Source organism: Rhinatrema bivittatum, chromosome 10 (genome assembly GCF_901001135.1).
Source record: "Rhinatrema bivittatum chromosome 10, aRhiBiv1.1, whole genome shotgun sequence".
In the NCBI taxonomy this organism is placed as follows: domain Eukaryota; kingdom Metazoa; phylum Chordata; class Amphibia; order Gymnophiona; family Rhinatrematidae; genus Rhinatrema; species Rhinatrema bivittatum.
Genome location: NC_042624.1, coordinates 109,246,092 through 109,265,808, shown reverse-complemented (window position 1 = coordinate 109,265,808; position 19,717 = coordinate 109,246,092). Strand labels below are relative to the sequence as shown.

At 41.4% G+C, this 19,717-nt stretch overlaps 1 long non-coding RNA gene across 1 annotated transcript in view; it reads left to right on the top strand.

Moving 5' to 3' along the window:
* Positions 1-3,268, top strand: part of LOC115100110 — a 72,553-nt gene extending 69,285 nt beyond the window's left edge. The window contains exon 3 of the long non-coding RNA XR_003858966.1: positions 2,739-3,268. This is a non-coding gene — a long non-coding RNA (uncharacterized LOC115100110). The remainder of the gene's footprint in view (positions 1-2,738) is intronic.
* The last annotated feature ends 16,449 nt before the right edge of the window (positions 3,269-19,717 follow it).

The following is a 19,717-nucleotide window of genomic DNA, read 5'->3' as shown; positions in this document are numbered from 1 at the left end:
CGGCAATGAATTCCAGGAGGTAAACAGACTGGAATATACTTTTCAGCAGGAGGCATTCAGACTGACTGAACTGCATCGGCAAGGCCTAAGATTGCTGCATAAGACCCTTTGTGGTTAAGGCTTTGAATCTGTGGGGAAAGTTATCTCTGGGACAGGGCCGGTTTGAGGCTAAGGCAATCAATGCAACTGCATTGGGCCCTGCTATTCCTCAGGGCCATGAATGGGCTGACCATTCTTTAGATTAGTGTTTCTCCACCAAGGACCAGCAGTGAGCAAGGTTCCCTCAAATCTCTGAAAGACTGCATGCAAAAAAAAATGTTCTTTTTTCTGGCAACTTTTTATAAGCCAAGTTCAAACTTGTGTACTGTGAGCCAGTAGAATGCAAATGACATCGGGATTTTATGTGCACGGATGACTGAAAGAGTTGAACTTAGGTCCAAGATTACATTTTTATGTTATTTGTCACATTGTGGGCTGGTGGCTGAGAGACGCAGGAGCAGCAAGGTGAGGGATGAAACTTAATTTTATTTGCCACAAAATATGGGGCGCAAAATATGGCCGAATGCAGGAATCGTCATAATAGATACTCAAATTATTTGTCCAATGTGTTTTCTTTTAGATACATCTTTGATTTTTTAGCACAGGCTCTGTTTGATTACCTAGTTTTGATTAGCATTGCATTTCATCTGCAACATTGATCTAGGACTATGCATGCAAGGGGAACTTTAATTCTGGTGTTGCACTGAGCCAACAAATTTCTGAAATTGACCTTGCTCTAGGAGACCAGAAGAAATCATTGATATATTTTACAAAAACATCAGCCTAATGTTTCAGCACGTGATGTCATAACCGAGGACCATTCTGCTACGCTTTCTTCTGTGGAAACACGGCCAGCTGCAATCAAAGCAGTGAATGCATCAGTTATTAAAGAGTATTCGGTCCATTACTCTAAAAATGAGAGTCTGGGAAATAGTAATAGGCATTTAAACATAAGCCTTTTGAATTTTCCTCAGTCTACAGTTGACTCACCATTGGAAATGCTTAGGCGATATCTGGTAGAGGTGCCGGAGTATTCTGCATGTCCTAGTACTCCTGACCTCCAAGATATTTTATTTACCCTGGAATGAAATCAGGAGCGTGAGAGGGGGAGTCTCAGATTGCCCATTCGACTATGGGCAGCCTGGACATAATATGCAGATGCCGCAGGACCTCAATTGCGGCAGAAGATTCGGCATCTTTCTTATTAGAACTTGATCAGGAATGGTTACTGAAAATGTTTTGTAGGCATTGTCATCAGTATTTTCTTGGCCATAAGATTCAATCCTACCCTTGATCTGATGAAGGCAATTAAGAATCGGCATGAGGCATTATTCAATGTTACATCAAAAGGTTTTATCCGCAGGTGCTCAACTTTTTCTTCAACATCCATTCAAGTACCTTGCCAAGTTTGATATTCTAGATTGATATTTTATGATCCTGAACATCTGTGTCTTTTTTAGGGACAAAGTAGCTGTTATACTAGATACCAGTTTACTGACGTGATTTTCTCCTCTGAGAATCTGAATATGGGGCGTGTTTGAGCCACACTGAGCTCCTCTGGTATTTTTTTTTTTCGATATATCTTTTTCTTTCTCTTTTAACTTACTTGGAACTATGGCATCATAAGCCCTCATATAAAACTAAGATGGAGGGGATGGTGGTCCCATTTTTCTAACACCACCACCCTCCCATTTAGCCCAGCTATTGCACTGACAGACCCTGGCCAAGGCCAATAGATTGTGGCTCCTTCTGGAATCTCATACATTTTCACCTTAAGTTTGGGCATCAGTTTTTTTGCCATTTTGCGATAGCTGGGACTCCTTCCCAGTGTGGGGGTCTGTGAATGCTGCTGAGAGCAAAAATGTTAGTTGATTGTATTAAGGTAATATTATAGAGGCACCAACTTGGTGGCTCAGTGCTAATGCTGTGCAATGCCATGCGGAAGACCTGGATTTGACTCCTGAGTCAGGGCTTCTGCTCTGTGGGTCATCTGGGGAGGCTGCAGAGGCAGCATTCACAATCCCTGGTATGGGGCGGAGGTCGCCTCAGTAATTGCACATCAGTGACACCTAGTGGCCAGATTTAGGGCCCATGATTGTAGCGTTCTGGAAGGAGCCATGGCGTGTGACCAGGTTGGGGACGATGCTATAATGACTGGGTTAAAGTGAGTTGGGAGGTGACATAAAGAAGTGGGAGAAAAATCCTTGAAGAATGAAGGCTCACGGACACAGGATCCCAGCCCTGATTCTGACTGAGCTGGAAGCCTAAAAGTACAGGTAAAAGCTTCTAGGGCCAAAATAAAATATATTATTATGGAAAGTAGCTATTGTACCAAAACATCTTTTGCTATTACACATCTATTGCCAATATATGATAGGAAAATTATTCTCTTGTGGGTGTTATCATATTCAGTTCTACCTCTCTCAGAATATCGAGTTTCAAAAGCAATTTTAAAAACAGCAGAATCGTTTCCAAGTTGAACATGCTACCGCTTTAGTATTCAGTATCAGCTGGGTAATAGAATATCTTTAATATGGATTTTGTTATCATGACCACATGTCCAATCTGTGAATTCATGCTGGAGCATTATTTTCCTTATTAAACCTGAAAGTGCCTTAATAATCTATCCAGTGTTTAATTGAGTTTCATCTAGTTGTAATGATAACACTTGTTTTATTTCTTTTTTTTTCATGTCTCAGAAAAACTTCTCCTCAAGCGAAGCTCATTGGGCAAGACCACTCTTCAGCCTGCTATGGCCATTTGATTCTGCCTTTATAACATTCAATCTTCTTTTTCTAATTTCACCTTCATTTGTAGATTGCTTTATTCTCTTGTTGATGCCTTCTACTGACAGGCAGAGAACAGTGCCTGAAGTCACAACCTTTAAAAATTCACAGCTTCCCTTTGTTTATTGTTATTATTAATGCCATCATCATTTGTATAGCATTTATCTCCAGTTTCATTCTCTCACCTGCCTCTATCTATAACCCAGCCATCACAGCAACAGTCCATGGATAGGATCGCAGATGCCTTCAAAACCCAAGATACATGCATCCTACATCCCACCCACAGGTGTCGCAGTGTGCAATTGAAATTGGTTTATCTTTTACCCCAAGAGACTGAATGCTGCCTCCAAAAGAGATGATATTTTGTGTTGTCTGGATATTGTGATTGTTGAATAACGTATTTATCTAGCCCTCTTGGGCTTGTTGGGCAACTGCAGATCCAAGTATTATAAGATCACAATTTGAATCTATAAATGATTTCTATCAAAATCCATGTCTCTGTAACTTAGAAAGTATTTTCTGAAAGTACAGAATGCATAAAAATATGACAGCAGGGCTGCTGCAGAGCAGGAGACAGCTGGAACAAGACCAGGACTGATCTAGCACCAGGATCTTGTGCCTATACTGGCCACTTCCCCTCCGGTTGAGCCCTCAGGTCCTGGTGACTGGCACAACTTAGCAGGAGGTGCACTCAGAGGACAAAGGACAGGACCACAGGAACAGAGAGGCAAAAGGGTATTCACAAAACAAATACAGGACAGGATGTGTACCACAAGGCATAGGACAGACAGACAAAACAAAGAACAAAATTAGAAGACCACAAACTTGAGCCAAACGCAGAGCTAAACAGAACAAGATACAAAACAAGAAAAGAGACAAAGGCCACAGAAATGAGCCAATGCAAACAATAACCAAAACAAGAGCAGAATACACAAAGCAAAAACAAGACAAGAGCCAAGTGCAAGAGTAACAAGGGCCATAACCAGGAACACGGGGAACTCCAAGCTGAGCCACTAAATGCACCAAGGGACAAGCTTATATTCTATGGCAGTGTAAGAATATATGGCCGCCTCCAGGAACGCCAAGCCATAGGGCTTAGAGGACTGAGCAGCAGGGGACAAGGCCCACTGAGGACCTCTGTTGGTAGGAGTGGAGCACTGCTCACAGATCAATCACAAAAAATGAGCAGCTCAGGAATACCAGTTATCAGCCCAACAACTCTTACAATTACCTAGCTGTTCGACAAGGGGAAAAATCCATAATGAATAAGTATAACATCACACCTACTGCATACGTTCAATTTTTTAAAAACCCAAAAGGGAGTTAGGTCTCTACTCAGTAAAATTGCTGAGCTGCGTAAATGACCAAATAGCTGCGACAATTTGGCTAGAGGCACTTTCTTCTCATACTGCAATAATGCCAGGTGGCCAGAGTTGGTAGCTATTTGTTTCCGTTCCGCAGAGATTCAGTCTCATGCATATTTATTTCCTCTCCTTCAGCCTGCACTGAATGTTAGCCGTTACTGTGACTGAGTGCACCAGCAAGTGTACAAAAGATAATTGTGCTGAATGTGATATACATTTTGCATCCAGATGTATTTAACAGTTTGCTTTCAGAAATATAGACCGCAAAGATGTACACTGTAGTGGGAGAAAACTTTAGGATTAAATTATGAAGTCTCACCAAGGTATGAGGCGAAAAATTGCATTATTCAAAATAATAGCAAGTGTATTTGCTGATGCAGCGGTTACTACCCTTAACCAATAAGCCTTGATACTGTTGATGCAACTCAAACAATGCTTTCTGCTTAAACGGCAAGGTATAACAGGGAATTGGATTCAAACAGCATCCAACGAGGGTCCCTGACTTTTACACTGGCAGAAAATAATTCTGACTGTATTGCTTTTCTGATAGTACAGAAATAACGTTGAGAAATACACGGTCTGGAGTCTCAGAACACAGAGTAGGAAAATACTTCCAGAACATTTCATGCACAGAATGTCTTATCACAGTAACATAGTAAATGACAGAGGATAAAGACCAAAATTGCCCATCCAGGCTGCCCAGCAAGGTGTTAAGGGTCCTTGTGCGTGCGGGTAGCAGATTTTAGAACGTGTGCGCATCGACACGTGTATGTTATAAAATCGGTGCATCCATGTGTGCACACTGGGAACTGCGCGCATATGGACGCCCGTGTGTGGGTTTAAAACTCTACCCTTAAGAGTTTAGCTCAGGCATGGATGTTGTTTAAAAATAATGCAAAGAGAGCTAGTAATTTTCCATTCAATTAATCATCAAAAAACCAAGGAAAAAGATAAATCAAAAAAAATTTTTATCACAAAATTGTGCTCAAAAAATTTTTATAGAATAAGACTGACTGTATCGGCAAGCCTGACGACACCCCTTGAATAATTTAACAGGGGTTGTCCGGACTTCTCGTCATGTACAGTCGGCCTTTTTCAATTAAATTTTTTCAATAGTTTTTGTTTTAAATAATTTTTTATATAAATGTTGCTTAAAAAATGTTTTTTAAGTGTTTTTTAAGTCCAGGGCAATTGTATCCAGTTATCTCAATTCAAAGACACAATTGTTTCATTGTTTCCATTCGACTCAGCCCAAAAAATTATTATTTTCAAAGCCTATGGCATCTATGGCATCTATGGCATCTATGGTAAAAGAGACAATTTTTCAAAATTGGCACATTCTTCAGAATTATACTGAATTTTGTGATCGTCCAAGGTTTACCTACACTAAAGGATCTAGCTTACGAGACCAACTGGTCCATTCTGACTCATCGCCCCCACAGTTGAATCATAATTTGGGAAGACATCAATCCTGTGGAAAATGTTCTGTATGCAATGTAATGATGGATACTGCACAGGTATTATTACAAAATCCATCATTAACAATTACATTACGACAAGACACCAATTGTACATCTATGGGTGTCGTGTATATTATCATTTGCCCGTGCCAAATGATATATGTGGGGAAAACTATACGACAACTGAGAGTGAGACTGATCGAACATCGTTCCAGTATAAACACGCAACGAATAAGTGCTCCTTTAGTCCCTCATTGTTTAGCCAAACAACATACATTTGAAGAATTAAGAGTATGTGTAATACAGCAAATTTTGCCTCATTGGCGCGGAGGCGATCTCAACAAGAAATTAATGCAGGCAGAGCAAAAATGGATCAATTTTCTTGACACACTACAACCTAACGGACTGAATGGGGAACGGGAATTAAATGTTTTCCTTTGAGCTGTGGTCCACAGCTGATCGTTCAATGACGTCATTTCTGCTTTTTGACTGACTGCTTTTTGATTGACTGCCCTTGTCTGATTCTGATAGGCTGATATTCTCTATTTAAGCGTTCACCACGCGTTCAAGCGGTTGCTGTTTCCTGCATTTCCGGAAGCCAGTTGAGACGGTGTATGTCCACAATGAAGGTTTGGCAGTGCTCACGAGTTTAAGTTAAGTAACTAGGAATAAGCTATACAATTACACATATTTAAAGAACATGTATGTATGTTTTACTATAGGTTGTTTCCGGGCAATAATGAGAAGCAACAACTTTGAAAAATGAGACCGCTGTTAAAATGTTGAGCGGAAAAAGGTTGGGTAGGCTCCCGATGAAATAAATCTGACGGGAGACACCATACTTGGACAAGCAAGATTTCTTATAAGCTCCTTGTATAGAATACCAACGGGAGACATTGGAAGTAAATAATGTCACGCTCCTGATGAAGCAGTAGCGAAACATCGGCCGGGTGTCGAGGTTATTTAAAAAATATTCTTGTCCTTTGTTCATTGAAAATTACACTCTTTGGCTTTGAAAATAATAATTTTTTGGACTGAGTCGAATGGAAACAATGAAACAATTGTGTCTTTGAATTGAGATAACTGGATACAATTGCCCTGGACTTAAAAAACACTTAAAAAACATTTTTTAAGCAACATTTATATAAAAAATTATTTAAAACAAAAACTATTGAAAAAATTGAAAAAATTTAATTGAAAAAGGCCGACTGTACATGACGAGAAGTCCGGACAACCCCTGTTAAATTATTCAAGGGGTGTCGTCAGGCTTGCCGATACAGTCAGTCTTATTCTATAAAAATTTTTTGAGCACAATTTTGTGATAAAAATTTTTTTTGATTTATCTTTTTCCTTGGTTTTTTGATGTTGTTTAAAAATGCCATCTTGAAAGTCCGGACCAGATTTATTCCATGAATTAGAAAAGGTGGAAGGAAGGCTAAACAACTACGTCATGGTTAAAAGGTGAGATGAGAGAGGCTATAATATCTAAAAGAACATCTTTCAAGAAATGGAAAAGGGATCCAAATGAAAACAACAGGACACAGCATAAGCACTGGCAAGTCAGATACAAAGCATTGATAAGGAAGGCAAAAAGAGAATTGGAAAAGAAACTTGTCATGGAAGCAAAAACTCATGATAAAAACTTTCTCATGTACATTCAAGGAGGTCAGTTGGGCTATTAGATGAGCAAGGGATAAAAGAGCACTTAGGGATGACAAAGCCATAGCAGAGAGACTAAATGAATTCTTTGCTTCGGTATTCAATGAGGAACATGTAAGAGATATACCAATGAAAACAAGTGGAAAATAATGCAAACACAAACGACAATGTCCATAGGAGACAAATTTTCAATAGCAGATTCGCAATTTCATTTATCAGTTCTTTCAGCATTCTGGGATGATTACCATCTGGTCCAGGTGATTTGCTACTTTTTATTTTGTCAATTTGTCCTCGTACATCTTCCAGGTTCACTGAGATTTGTTTCAGTTCCTCCGAATCATCGCTTTAGAATATAATTTCTGGCATGGGTATATCTCTATCCATAAGGTAACCAGTGCTCATTTATAATTTTGTTGAAAAATCAAATGCCGAATTGTAAAGGTTGATCATTCTCTTCACTGAGGACAGTGAATAATGACTCATTTACATATTCTGGCAACAATGTCTCCTATGGATAGAGATATACCCATGCCATTTCCTCCTATGCAGAACTGTATGAAAAATTTTGCTGAAATCCAAGAACCCATATCAAAGATATTCCCTTGATCTAATTCTCTGGTCATCCAATTTTAAAAAAATCAATCAGATTCATTTGACAAGATCTTCCTCTGGTAAAACCATGTTGTCTTGGATCCTGCAACCCTCTGTATTTTTACTTTGATTAAACCAGGCAAGTGAGCAGTGGGATTATGAACCTGTGACTGTGGGATTTCCTGCCGCAGAGTTGCAGAGGCTCTGGCTTTCCCGAGAGTTCTGGTGAATTTGTCCTGTTTCCTGGGCGACGCGTCCCCTCAGGCGTCTGACTGGACCAGCACTGGGTGTGCCTCTTATTCGCAGCAATATATAAGGCATGCTCAGAGGATACACAGTGCTGGTTCAACAGCCACTTTGACATCTGCGCTGTGGAAGCACTAGCAGGTTGTTCCCCCGATTTCCAAGCCCTGCTTTGTCCTAAGTATTCAAGCCTTGTCCAAGATTCCTGCATTTGTAATTATGTACAACACTCCTGCAGTGCACATAAAGCTTCCTGCTTCACAGTTCAGGATCCAGTGTCCTGCTGATGTCCGAACACAGAGTTCCTGTTCCATGTGATTCTCCTGGTGATTCTCCAGCTCCTGACCTTGCCACCGTGTCGCCACCCTGCCTCTCTCCAAGTAAGCGCCTTTCTCTCCAAGGACAGCCCTCATTGCCAAGCCCAGACGCCCGTGACAATAACTAGGAAAACTGTACTGTTCTTGACTCAGTCCTTTTGTGTATCTTCTTTGCTCAGCCTGGAGCCAAAGAAACAGGTCCCTGGCAATCGGAAATCAGGACTTGGTACCTTAGAAGTATTTGACTGGCAACAGCAATGCACATTGCTGTCTCTAGCTCACCATCACTTAAAGTTATCCTATTTTTCCCTCTGCTCTCTAGATATAGTTGAACAGCTGTGAAAACATAACACTATGGCCTGGTGCTGCGTGCCTGCCAGCAATCTGCCTGCTGTAGTGGGATTCATTTTAAGCCTTTGTACCGCCTGACGCATAGCATGTTAAAGACAGGTGGGATCGATATCCTGCTGAATTAGCTTGTTCGTTTATTTCCAAAATCAGCTGTTGCTTTCAAATGCCAGCCATCATGGACAAAAGACACCGCTGTTAAAGCCAGGGCATCTTTTCATACATCCCTACACAAAAACGTATTTTTTCTGGGAAGTCTCAGGCTTTAACTTCTCCAGTTTAAAGTCAGGTCATGTCTGATATAGAAAGCTGCATTGTTCCAGAAAGGGTGGTTACCATGGGTACATGTAAACTTGACCCAGAAGTCCTGTCTAGATACGGTGCGGTCATAATGAGAAGTGCCAGACGTAAACAGCGATTTCAGCTCTCAACTTTACAAGCCAACACAAAGAAATTATCACCTAACCCTTTTTTTTTTTTTTGTGGTACAAATCTGGGTCGGGTTTTTTTTCCGCTGCAAATTCTATAAGCGCGGCGGCAGTGGGGGGAGGCGAGGTCATGGGCGGGGGCCGTCTTACGCACTGTTCCCACGGCGGCTCCTGCTGGCTGCTGCAGCCGGAGCAAACTCTGCTCTCCTCCTGACCTAGACAGAGGGATGCTGCAACCAGGTGCCGGTATGCCAGCAGAAGTGGGAACTTATCTGCTGGACCCAGGCAGGCAAACAAGATTTCTGGAAAGGTAAGGTAAGATAAACTGCCCCAGTTTTTATTTTATTTTTTTCCTGGGAATTTTCAATGGTCTAACAACAACAATAAAAAAAATATTGGTGGAAAAATTGTTTTTACACTGATTTTATTCCTGTTTGTTATAACAAAGTCATTTTTCCTCAGATTTTTTTTTTGTTTGTTTGTTATAACATTGAAATTCCCTGTTAAAATAAAAGTTAAAAACACAGGTCCCCACCTGATCCAACTTTTAGAATTCACTAGATGCCCTGGTCCTCATCCCAGCACCCAAGCCATGAGACCCATTCAACTGCTGATAACTTTTCTGGACCTGTTTTCTAGATAGAGAGCAGGTCTGTGGTCCACAAGCATCATTCCCATCCTCTAAATTCACCAGAAAGGACACAGTGAAAGGCACTGCGACACATCAGATCCGTCCAATGTCTCTGCCTAGTGCAGCAACCACAATTCTTTGCCTGAATCAGGAAATCAATGTGACATGTCTCATAATTATTAAATGTAACTATAGCCTTGCGTCTACTTGCTGGAAATATACTACATTTAAATGTGTATATATATATATATATATATATATATATAGCATTTCAAAATTGAAAGGCACCAATCTAGTAACATTAATACAACTGTACATGTTTATATAATTTTAATCTCCCACCCCAAAAAAAGATTAAGGAACTTAGGGCTGGATTCATCATTCTTTGCAGAATGATGAATCCAGTGAAAAAGGGGGTGGGGAGGGCAAAGGGGGGGGGGGGCGGGCCTGCGAAAGGCTGCAGCCGTTCGCAACATGGCGGTGCCATTTCTCCGGCCACAGTGCGGCTGGCTGCAGCCTTTCACACAAATAGCGCCACCGTAAAAGGTGGCGCTATTCGCCGTGCTACTGCCGGCGATAATGTCCCTCACATTATTGCCGGCAGCGATGCCGCGGCTGACTCCTCCCCCTCCCTGACTCCTCCCTTCCCCCTCCCGACTCCTCCCCTCCCCGACTCCTCCCCTCCAGCTTATTTGCATCCTATCGCATGCGTTAGGGCCCTAACGCATGCGATAAAGGTTTAGAAAATAACCCCCTTATTTAGCTAGAGCTGAGAAAGTATTTCAAATCAAAGTTAAAAAATACACATAAAATTAGTGGGGCCAATATTCAGCCACTTTCTGAATGCACAATTCAGCCTGATAAAATTATCTGGCTAACTTGGCCAAGATATTCAGCTGCACAGTCGCACTGCTGCATATACTCAGCTGTCTTATAGTTAAACTGGACTAAGTTTATCTGGCTAACTTTAGGACAGTTGAATGGCAGTCCTACATTTAGCCGGATAACACTGAATATCAGCATTTATCTGGTTAAGATATCTGGACAAGTGGCTCCGCCCTAGAACGCCCCCATCCCACCTCTCACCTCTCACCTCGCTAACCTTTCAGCCGGATACAAAATTAGCTGAATACTGAGCCTCGTGCCTATATGCTGCTGTGGTAACGCAAGAGCACAACTTTCTAAAAATATATGTAAAGGAAAGAGGCGTGGCCCAGCTTTCAAGAGGTTCGGGAGTTTTAAAGACTGTCTCACATTTTGTGACCGTGGGAGAAATGCTTAGTCCACCAGCCCCAAGGGATCTGAATTATCAAGCCTTGCATTTGATACAAAGGCCCTTCAGGTCCAGGAATCAGGAATTCCTACCGGTGTCAGCAGATTTATCTGAAACAATCAAAAATATAAAAGCAAAATAAATGCCCAGGAATATATCAACAAAATATCAACAAAAGCCAAAAGGTGAGGAGCTTAAATATAAGAGACCATCATATATTGGAGTTGCAAATATTCACCTACTAATAATCAATGCGTATTTGAATTGTTCCCCTGTTCATATTAATCATAGGTCTCAATTTTTTTTACAAAAAATGTGCTAATGTGCATTTACTAATTCACTTTTTCTATTTTACTTTACTATAAAAAATTATACAGGAGGCAGTCAATTCATATTAGAAAACAGTCACTTATCTTAGTCACCAAGATGTGACTGTTTTCTAATATGAATTGATTGCCTGCTGAATAATTTGTTATAGTAAAGTAAAATAGAAGAAATGAATTAATAAATGCACATTAGCACGTTTTTTTTGTAAAAAAATCGAGACCTATGATTAATATGAACAGGGGAGCAGTCAAACACGTTAAGGGGTAGATTTTAAAAGGAGCACACGCACGTCCGGGTGGGCGTGGTTCTTGGCACGCGCACATAGATGTGCCAGTTTTATAACATGCGTGTGTATGTTATAAAATCCTTTGGCCGCGCGCATGTGTGCCGGATTTTAAAATCTGCGTGCGCAGTGCGGGTGGCGCACGCAGGAGGGTGAATTTTAGTAAATTACATGTGGCGACACAATTGGTTCCCTCCCGGTCCGTTCCAATTAAGGAGCGGACTGGGAGGGAACTTCCCTACCCGCCTGCCTAACCTTCCTTCCCTTTCCCCTCTCCACCCTGACGCCTAATCCCTACCTAGATACCCGAAATTTTTTTATTTTTCTACTTCCTGCTCTTCCTGAGCAGAAGTAGTTTCCGTACGCCGGCCGGCTGATGTAATTTTTTTTTCCCTGTGTACACTTACACATATAGATAAGTTGCACTTAAGAATTATACTCAAGGTTTCTCTGTGACAGTGACACTACTGCTATGTTTTTATTTAAATGGCCCTGTAACATAATCATTTCTAATACCCACATCAATTGCTCAATACATTTAAACAGGAAACACTCAGGTAACTGTCTTTTAAAATAGCAACCTACAGCATTAACTTTTTGCCCTGATCAGGAATGCCTCTAAGATAGCTCCTTTTTTATAAGAGTTTACGTGTGCATAAAAGTGAAAATATGCAGGTATTTTCAACTTTTATAAAATATGGCATACGTGAGTAGAGGTTACTTAAGTGCATATAATGCTCATTTTTACTCACGTAACGTTTTAAAAATTCATCCCTAGGTAAACATGACAATTATATTGCAAGTAACTCATTATTTACATGACTATAATTCCACCGTGGGCAGAGAATGTTGTATGTGGCAGGCTTTAAAAAAAACTGTAAGGCACATACCATGCCAATACAGTGATCCCCATTCCAGGCCATGTAACTACGTTATATACCTGAACAGCTTGACATAAATACATATACAGTTAGCCATTTCTCAAATCTAAAAGTACAAAAAAAAAAAAAGGATTTCCTGCAGAGAACTAGTTTGAAACTCCAATTTACATAAACGTTGTTACCAATGCATGAACATAAAGCGAGAACTTCACAATCTCTGATAGAGAGACTTGATTCGTTAGCAAGCTGTGAACTTCTTGCTGGGCCAACACAAGGACTATCAAAGCATGCTGGTCCAGGCATCACAACCTACAAATGTTTCCTTGAACTGAAAGGGCTACTCAACTTCCCCACTACGTCCTTAAGATTTAAAATGCAAATATCTGCCTACCTTACAGGCCGATGCAGTAATCTGTGGGTTAAGAACCTTTCGCTGGATTTCAACGCAAAGTTTTTAACGCACAGATCACAATTTTTTTTTTAACTAAACTAATGCTACGCTAAAGCATCAGGAATTAACTCAGAAAAGGGGAGGGGGCATTATCGCTGAAACAGAAAAGGAGGAGAGAGTACTTGTCTGGTTTTGTGACACCTGACTTATCCAGCTAGCTGGGCTAACCATGGCCAGAAGAATACAGTACTTATCCAGCTAAGTAGCAGCGGCTAACTACAGCCAGATAGCCGGATTAGTACTGACTTATTATTATTAATTTTTTTTTGTGTGTGTGTTTTAAAGGTTTGTTAAACCAGCGGTGCTGGAAATTTAACTCCATCTCTGACCAGGAATTACATTTCCAGCATAAGGAAAATGATGTGCGCTGTTGCCAGCTGAATCAGGGAGTGACAGTGCTTAATGCCATCATTCGCATGGGATTTCCCTGCGAGGGTGCTCACGTTGTCGAACCCACATTTTGTGAGCGTAGAACTCCCTGCTGCACGGGCAGTAAGGTTTACGCTCACAAAATGAGCATTCAAATGAGGGTAAAGCTGTGCGTTGGGTTGCACGCACCTTTCTGCGGCAAGAAAAAAAGGTTAAGAATTAATTGTCAATTATACGTTATATTACACTGCCATCTTCTGGAATTAAAGTAAAACAATCACTTAAAATATAAATATTTATTTAGGCATTCTTAGATTTAATGCACTGCCTTTTTCCGGAAAGGCCTGAAACAAGTTTACATATAGAAACATAGAACGTAATAGCACATAAAGACTATATGGTCATTCTAGTCTGCCCACCCACATCCCCTCCGCAGCTTTACAGTCCCTTCGCTCCCTCTGAAATGCTCTCGGCTTGCTCTCAGTTTTCTTGAATTTTGATATGTTCCTTGTCTCCCCCACCCTTTCTGTAAATAAATATTTCCATATATTACTCCTGAATCTGCCCCCTTTCACCCTCATTCTATTATCCCTTCTTCCAGAGACTCCTTTGCATTGAAAAGAGGACCACCAGCTAGGCAGCGATACCTTGGAGATATTTAAAATGTCTTTATCATCTCTCTCCTTTCCGTCCTTTCCTCCTGGGTATTCGTGTTTAGATATTAAGCCTGTCCTCATAGGCTTTTGTGATGAATACCACTGACTCTATTTGGTTTATATCCTTCTGTTTATAATAATTTACTTTTCTATGCCACCTAATACAGCTCCAGCTGGTCCTACAATATATACAACACAAAATCACAATGCAATACAATCACAAGATTGCATTAGTATAATAGACAAAACACAGAAAAGAGTTCAAAGAAATAAAAATAAAAATTCAGTATGCAAAAGTAAGTTGATGGTGCAGTCTCCAGAACTGTATGCAGTTCTCCAAATGAGGTCTCACAGGAGGCTTATACAGACTTACAGAGACAATGTCACCTCCTTTTTCCTGATAGCTGCTCCTCTCCCTATGCACCAAGCATCGTTCTGGCTTTTGCCATCACCTTATTTAGCTGTCTGGCCACTTTAAGATCATCAGATACGATTACCCCACCCTGATCCTGCTCCTGTTTTGACTACGCAACTTCACCTCTATAATTCTACTGCTCCCTTGGGCTTTAAATCTTATTTGCCAGATTCTCCCTCCTCATCTTTTCCACATCTTCCCGTATGTCTAACCTGAATCCTCTGCAGAAAGGCAAACCTTTCCCCAATATCGCCTACAGAACTGTTGAACAGGACCAATTCCTGCAGCACACCACATGCAACACCCTTTTCCTCGGCGTGAACCCCACCACTAACCTTTCCTGCCTCCAGCTCAACCACTTTCTAACCCTGCCAGTTTATGGCCTCATACCTAGAGTGCTCAGTTTGTTTATAAGTTGGGTCAAAGGCCTTGCTGAAATACGTGTGCACTACATCTAGTGCTCCCCCAGCCCCCCATGATCTAACGCTGGTTCACCCAAGATCCTGTAATCCACTGGATTCTAGAAACCGCACTATCCTCGTCTAGTGGCAATTCCATTAATTTATTCACCACAGAGGTCAGACTAACCAGATTGTGGCTCTCAGACTCCTCCTTGCTTCTACTTTTGTGACAGGGAACCACAATGACCTGCCTGTCTCCAATCCTTTGGAACCGCTCCTTGTTCTAAAGAAGCACTGAAAAGGTCAGACGGAAGAGCTGCCAGAACTCCCCTAGTACCTTCAGAGGCATCCAGTCTGGACCCAATGCTTTATTTGCTCTTAGCTTTGCTAGCTCCCTGTGACCAGTCTTCTGGCTGAGGTCTAGCTCACTTCCATTCTTAATTTATCACAGCTTCCTGTGGCCCTACTCCACATCAGTGAACACGAAACAGAAATATTTCTCTACCAAGTCCACTTTTCCCCTTGTCAGCCTCTACATTTTCCCTCCCTTCATCTCTGAGCCTTTCACTCCCATTTTTTAATTTCTTCCTGTCACTAATACAGCTAAAAAAAAAAAATTGTTTTAACCCCCTCTTTTACTGTATTAACTATTCTTTCTTCCATTTGCACCTTTTCTTTGATTTTTTTTACAGCTTCTCTTGGCTTTCTCAGATATTGTTGCCTGTCTTCCTCTTTCTGCAATCTCTCATCGTTTATAAATGCTACCTTATTTTTTGCCTTATTTTTTCAGCCAATTCCTTAGAAAATCGCATTGGCCTCTTTTTCTTTCATCTAACCTTTATTTACTTTCCCAACAAAAGATTTGCCGCGCTCCTTTCAGTTTTGCCCACAGCTCTTCTTCTCCCTCCCAGCTTATCCCATCCATTTAATGACTCCTTGAGGTTCTCCCCCATCTTAAAAGTTAGTTTTCCTGAAGTCCGGGCTCCTCACCTTTGAATGAGCCACCACTAGCGGTACTCTAATGTTGAACCACACCATCCGGTGATCACTGGATCCCGGGTGATTCCCCCCCACTGCCACTGAGGATTAGAATATCCATCTGGCAAGCGGCAAAACTGGTAGCAATGCCAACAGCTTTGAGGATAGGTTTCCCAGCCATCTTTCAGAGGGTAATATCTCCAAATGGGTTAATTTTGCACATACACAAAATCTACAAGAAGTGAAGGAAGCCCCATACAGATCAATAATACCCATTTGTAGAAGGCAGACATGGTGCCAGCAAAATGCATCAATGTTGACGTGAACGCTTAACCCCTGAAGCAGGCATCAACACCCGCGTCATGTTATCTATGGATGTGGATGATATCAATCTTTCATATCATCAGCAATCAATATCTTCGGATCTAGTTCCAGCGATTACAGCTCTTCCTGTACTGCCTCAGGTCACCTCTTCTTCTTGAGAGTTAAGTAGTCCTCCATCACTGTGTTCACTGCAGTTTACACTGAAGTTTTTCTTTTGAACTATTTACATAGCTCAGGTATTTTACTTGCAACCAAAATATGATAAAAAATATTAAAAACTAGATTAAGACTAGAAAGGCCATCAATAACACTAATAGTAAATGTTTATTAAAGCGTGATAGAAGTAGTTTACTGGCAATTGATGAATGGTTTATTGAATAGAACGCATCACTGTTTTATATTATACCATTAGTTCAACAGAGGTGCTCCTTGATTGATACACAGTAACCTAATTCTTCTTTTTTTATTATTAATTTTGTGTATACCTTGACAGGCGTGAACATCACTCATAAGCCAGAGTATGTCAAGTATGATCTCAGTTCTCAAATTTACTGCTAATGCCCTTCCTAACACTTGCATTGTGCCAGATTCCTTCTGGAGTTCATAAGCTGGTATATGCAAGTTATTTACTCTTTCGTTATTTACTCTTACAAGTTATTTACTCTTTCGGATAGTAGAAAGACTAGGGGGCACTCCATGAAGTTAGCATGGGGCACATTTAAAACTAATCTGAGAAAGTTCTTTTTTACTCAACGCACAATTAAACTCTGGAATTTGTTGCCAGAGGATGTGGTTAGTATAGTTGTGTTTAAAAAAGGATTGGATAAGTTCTTGGAGGAGAAGTCCATTACCTGCTATTAAGTTCACTTAGAGAATAGCCACTGACATTAGCAATGGTAACATGGAATAGACTTAGTTTTTGGGTACTTGCCAGGTTCTTATGGCCTGGATTGGCCACTGTTGGAAACAGGATACTGGGCTTGATGGACCCTTGGTCTGACCCAGTATGGCATTTTCTTATGTTCTTATGCCTGGAAATTCTTTTTAAGCAGGTCAGTGGCACCCAATGCAATTGGGACTATTTCTGTATCTCTTCCAGTCTCCGATTGCACTATTTGACACTTCTCTCCATCCGGTCCACAGAATAATCGCTTGGTACAAACCAAGCAGTGCTGTTCCTGTGCTTTTCTCCTTTACCATTAGATCTGGTTTCCTTGCATCAAGCTTTATATCTGTTGGAATGGGAATATCCCAGGAGCATCTGATATCTGTGGAAAGAAATAAGACCAAACAAAGTCTCTACCTTTTCCTCAACTGTTCTGCACGTGAATTCAGCAACCCTGTTTATATCACCTGTGGAATCTAACATCCACCTCCGTACTCAAAATCCGTTTTTGTAGTCCTATTGCCTTGCTTACTTGTTGCTTTAAGTATGAAGTGGTTTATCTTATCCTTTCAGACTACTATATGTATTTATGAATCTATGAAGTATGTAATTTAATGTTGCTCCCTTCACAGAAGTTTGTTGCATAGCATATAAAAGTAAACCAGACCAACCAGAAATAATTACCACAAAGATCTAATAAGATGTTTTAAACAAGCTCCCCCAAAACTTACTAGATTTTTTTTTGTTGCTGTTTGCAGATTAAAACAATTTGACCTATATCACTTACATACTCTCCCCTTCCTTGCACAAAACAGTATTTTCGCCAGTCGATGATGAGTAATTCTTCCTAAGCTGTTTTCCTATGATCTATAATAGACCTACTATTTCCTTTTAATTATTTTTTTAATTAGATTCCACCTTTTGTGACACTTCAAAGCAGATTACAATCAGGTAGTGTAGGTACTTTTCTATTCCCAGAGGGTTTACAAGCTAAGGGGCATATTTACTAAAGGTTTTCTCCCTTGGTCGTCTATGGAAAAAATGCTTAGTAAACAGCTCCCTAACCCCTAGATTCATCAAAATGCTATAATCACTATCAGGCCGATACAGAAAGAAATGCGGGAGAGCGGGCGAGCGCCCGCTCTCCCGGCGTGTGAACAGGCCAGTGTCCTGTGCGCGCGATACAGTAAATAAAATTATGCTAATTAGGGCTCGCGGTAAAGGAGCGGCAGCAGTCAGCAGTTTGACAGCGGACGCTCAATTTTGCCGGCATCGGTTCTCGGACCCGCTGACAGCCACGGGTTCGGAAACCAGACGCCGGCAAAATTGAGCATCCGGTCTTCAACCCGCGAGCCACGGGCTGATTTTACATTTTTTTATTTTTAATTATTTTTTACTTTTGGGACCTCCGACTTAAAATCGCCATGATATTAAGTCGGAGGGTGTACAGAAAAGCAGTTTTTACTGCTTTTCTGTACACTTTCCCGGAGCCGAGAGAAATTAACGCCTACCTTTGGGTAGGCGCTAATTTCTGAAAGTAAAATGTGCGGATTGGCTGCACATTTTACTTTCTGAATCGTGCAGGAATAACTAATAGGGCCATCAACATGCATTTGCATGTTGCGGGAGCTATTAGTTTCAGGGGGAGGGGGGTTGGACGCGCGTTTTCGATGCGCTATTACCCCTTACTGAATAAGGGGTAAAGCTAGCACGTTGAAAACGCGTGTCCAACCACGGGGGCACTGTACTGTATCGGCCTGTATAGGAGGGTCATCTAGTAACTCGAGGTGAGGTTTTGGTAGTGGTCTAGAGATTGGAGGCCAGTTTTACATGCACAGTCAGACGTATGAACAGCACAGTATACATCAGTAAACATTTGATGTGATTTGGAATGAGGAAAGTTACACAAAGATGAGATTTCTAAAGTGTACTCTCACCCTAGCTTGATGCACTCTCTACTTGGGTGCTATCAAGCTAGGGCGAGAGTACACCGCAGTCTCGGTGTACTCTCGCCCTAGATCCCGGCATGCCACGAACGGAGCGCGTCCCGCGCCACAAGCTCCGTTCGCGGCATGCCGGGATCTCCGCTATTTTCTGCTCAAGGCAAAAATGGAAGGCCCCATGTGCCGCGAACGGCGCGCCGGGCCTTCGTCTTCGCCGCGAACGGCCACCCTCTCTTACCTCCCATGCGTGAGAGAGAGCATGGGAGGTAAGAGAGGGTGGGTGGGGGGATGCTTGAGTGTGGGTTTCAGAGAGAGGGAGGCTGTATGAAGGGAGGGGGATGCCGGTGAGAGAGAATCTGTGTGTGAGAGAGGAGAGGGGGTGTGGGGGAGTGCGAGAGACAGCTTGGTAAATAAACTGGCTTTAGCAAATGTGCCTCCATGACCCTTGCCCTGGGTGAAAACAATTTCGTTTTTCCTTTTCAGCTAACGCTTCCATACAAGAGCATATGTGCCAATAAAAAGGCTCGCCGCCCGGGCGTAGAACGGGTACATTTGTGCCTTACTGTAAACCATTGTGACGGTACTCACCTTAACGACGGTATAGAAAAAGCTTTAAATAACTAGATAAATAAATAAATAAATAATTGATTACTACTCTGCTTCA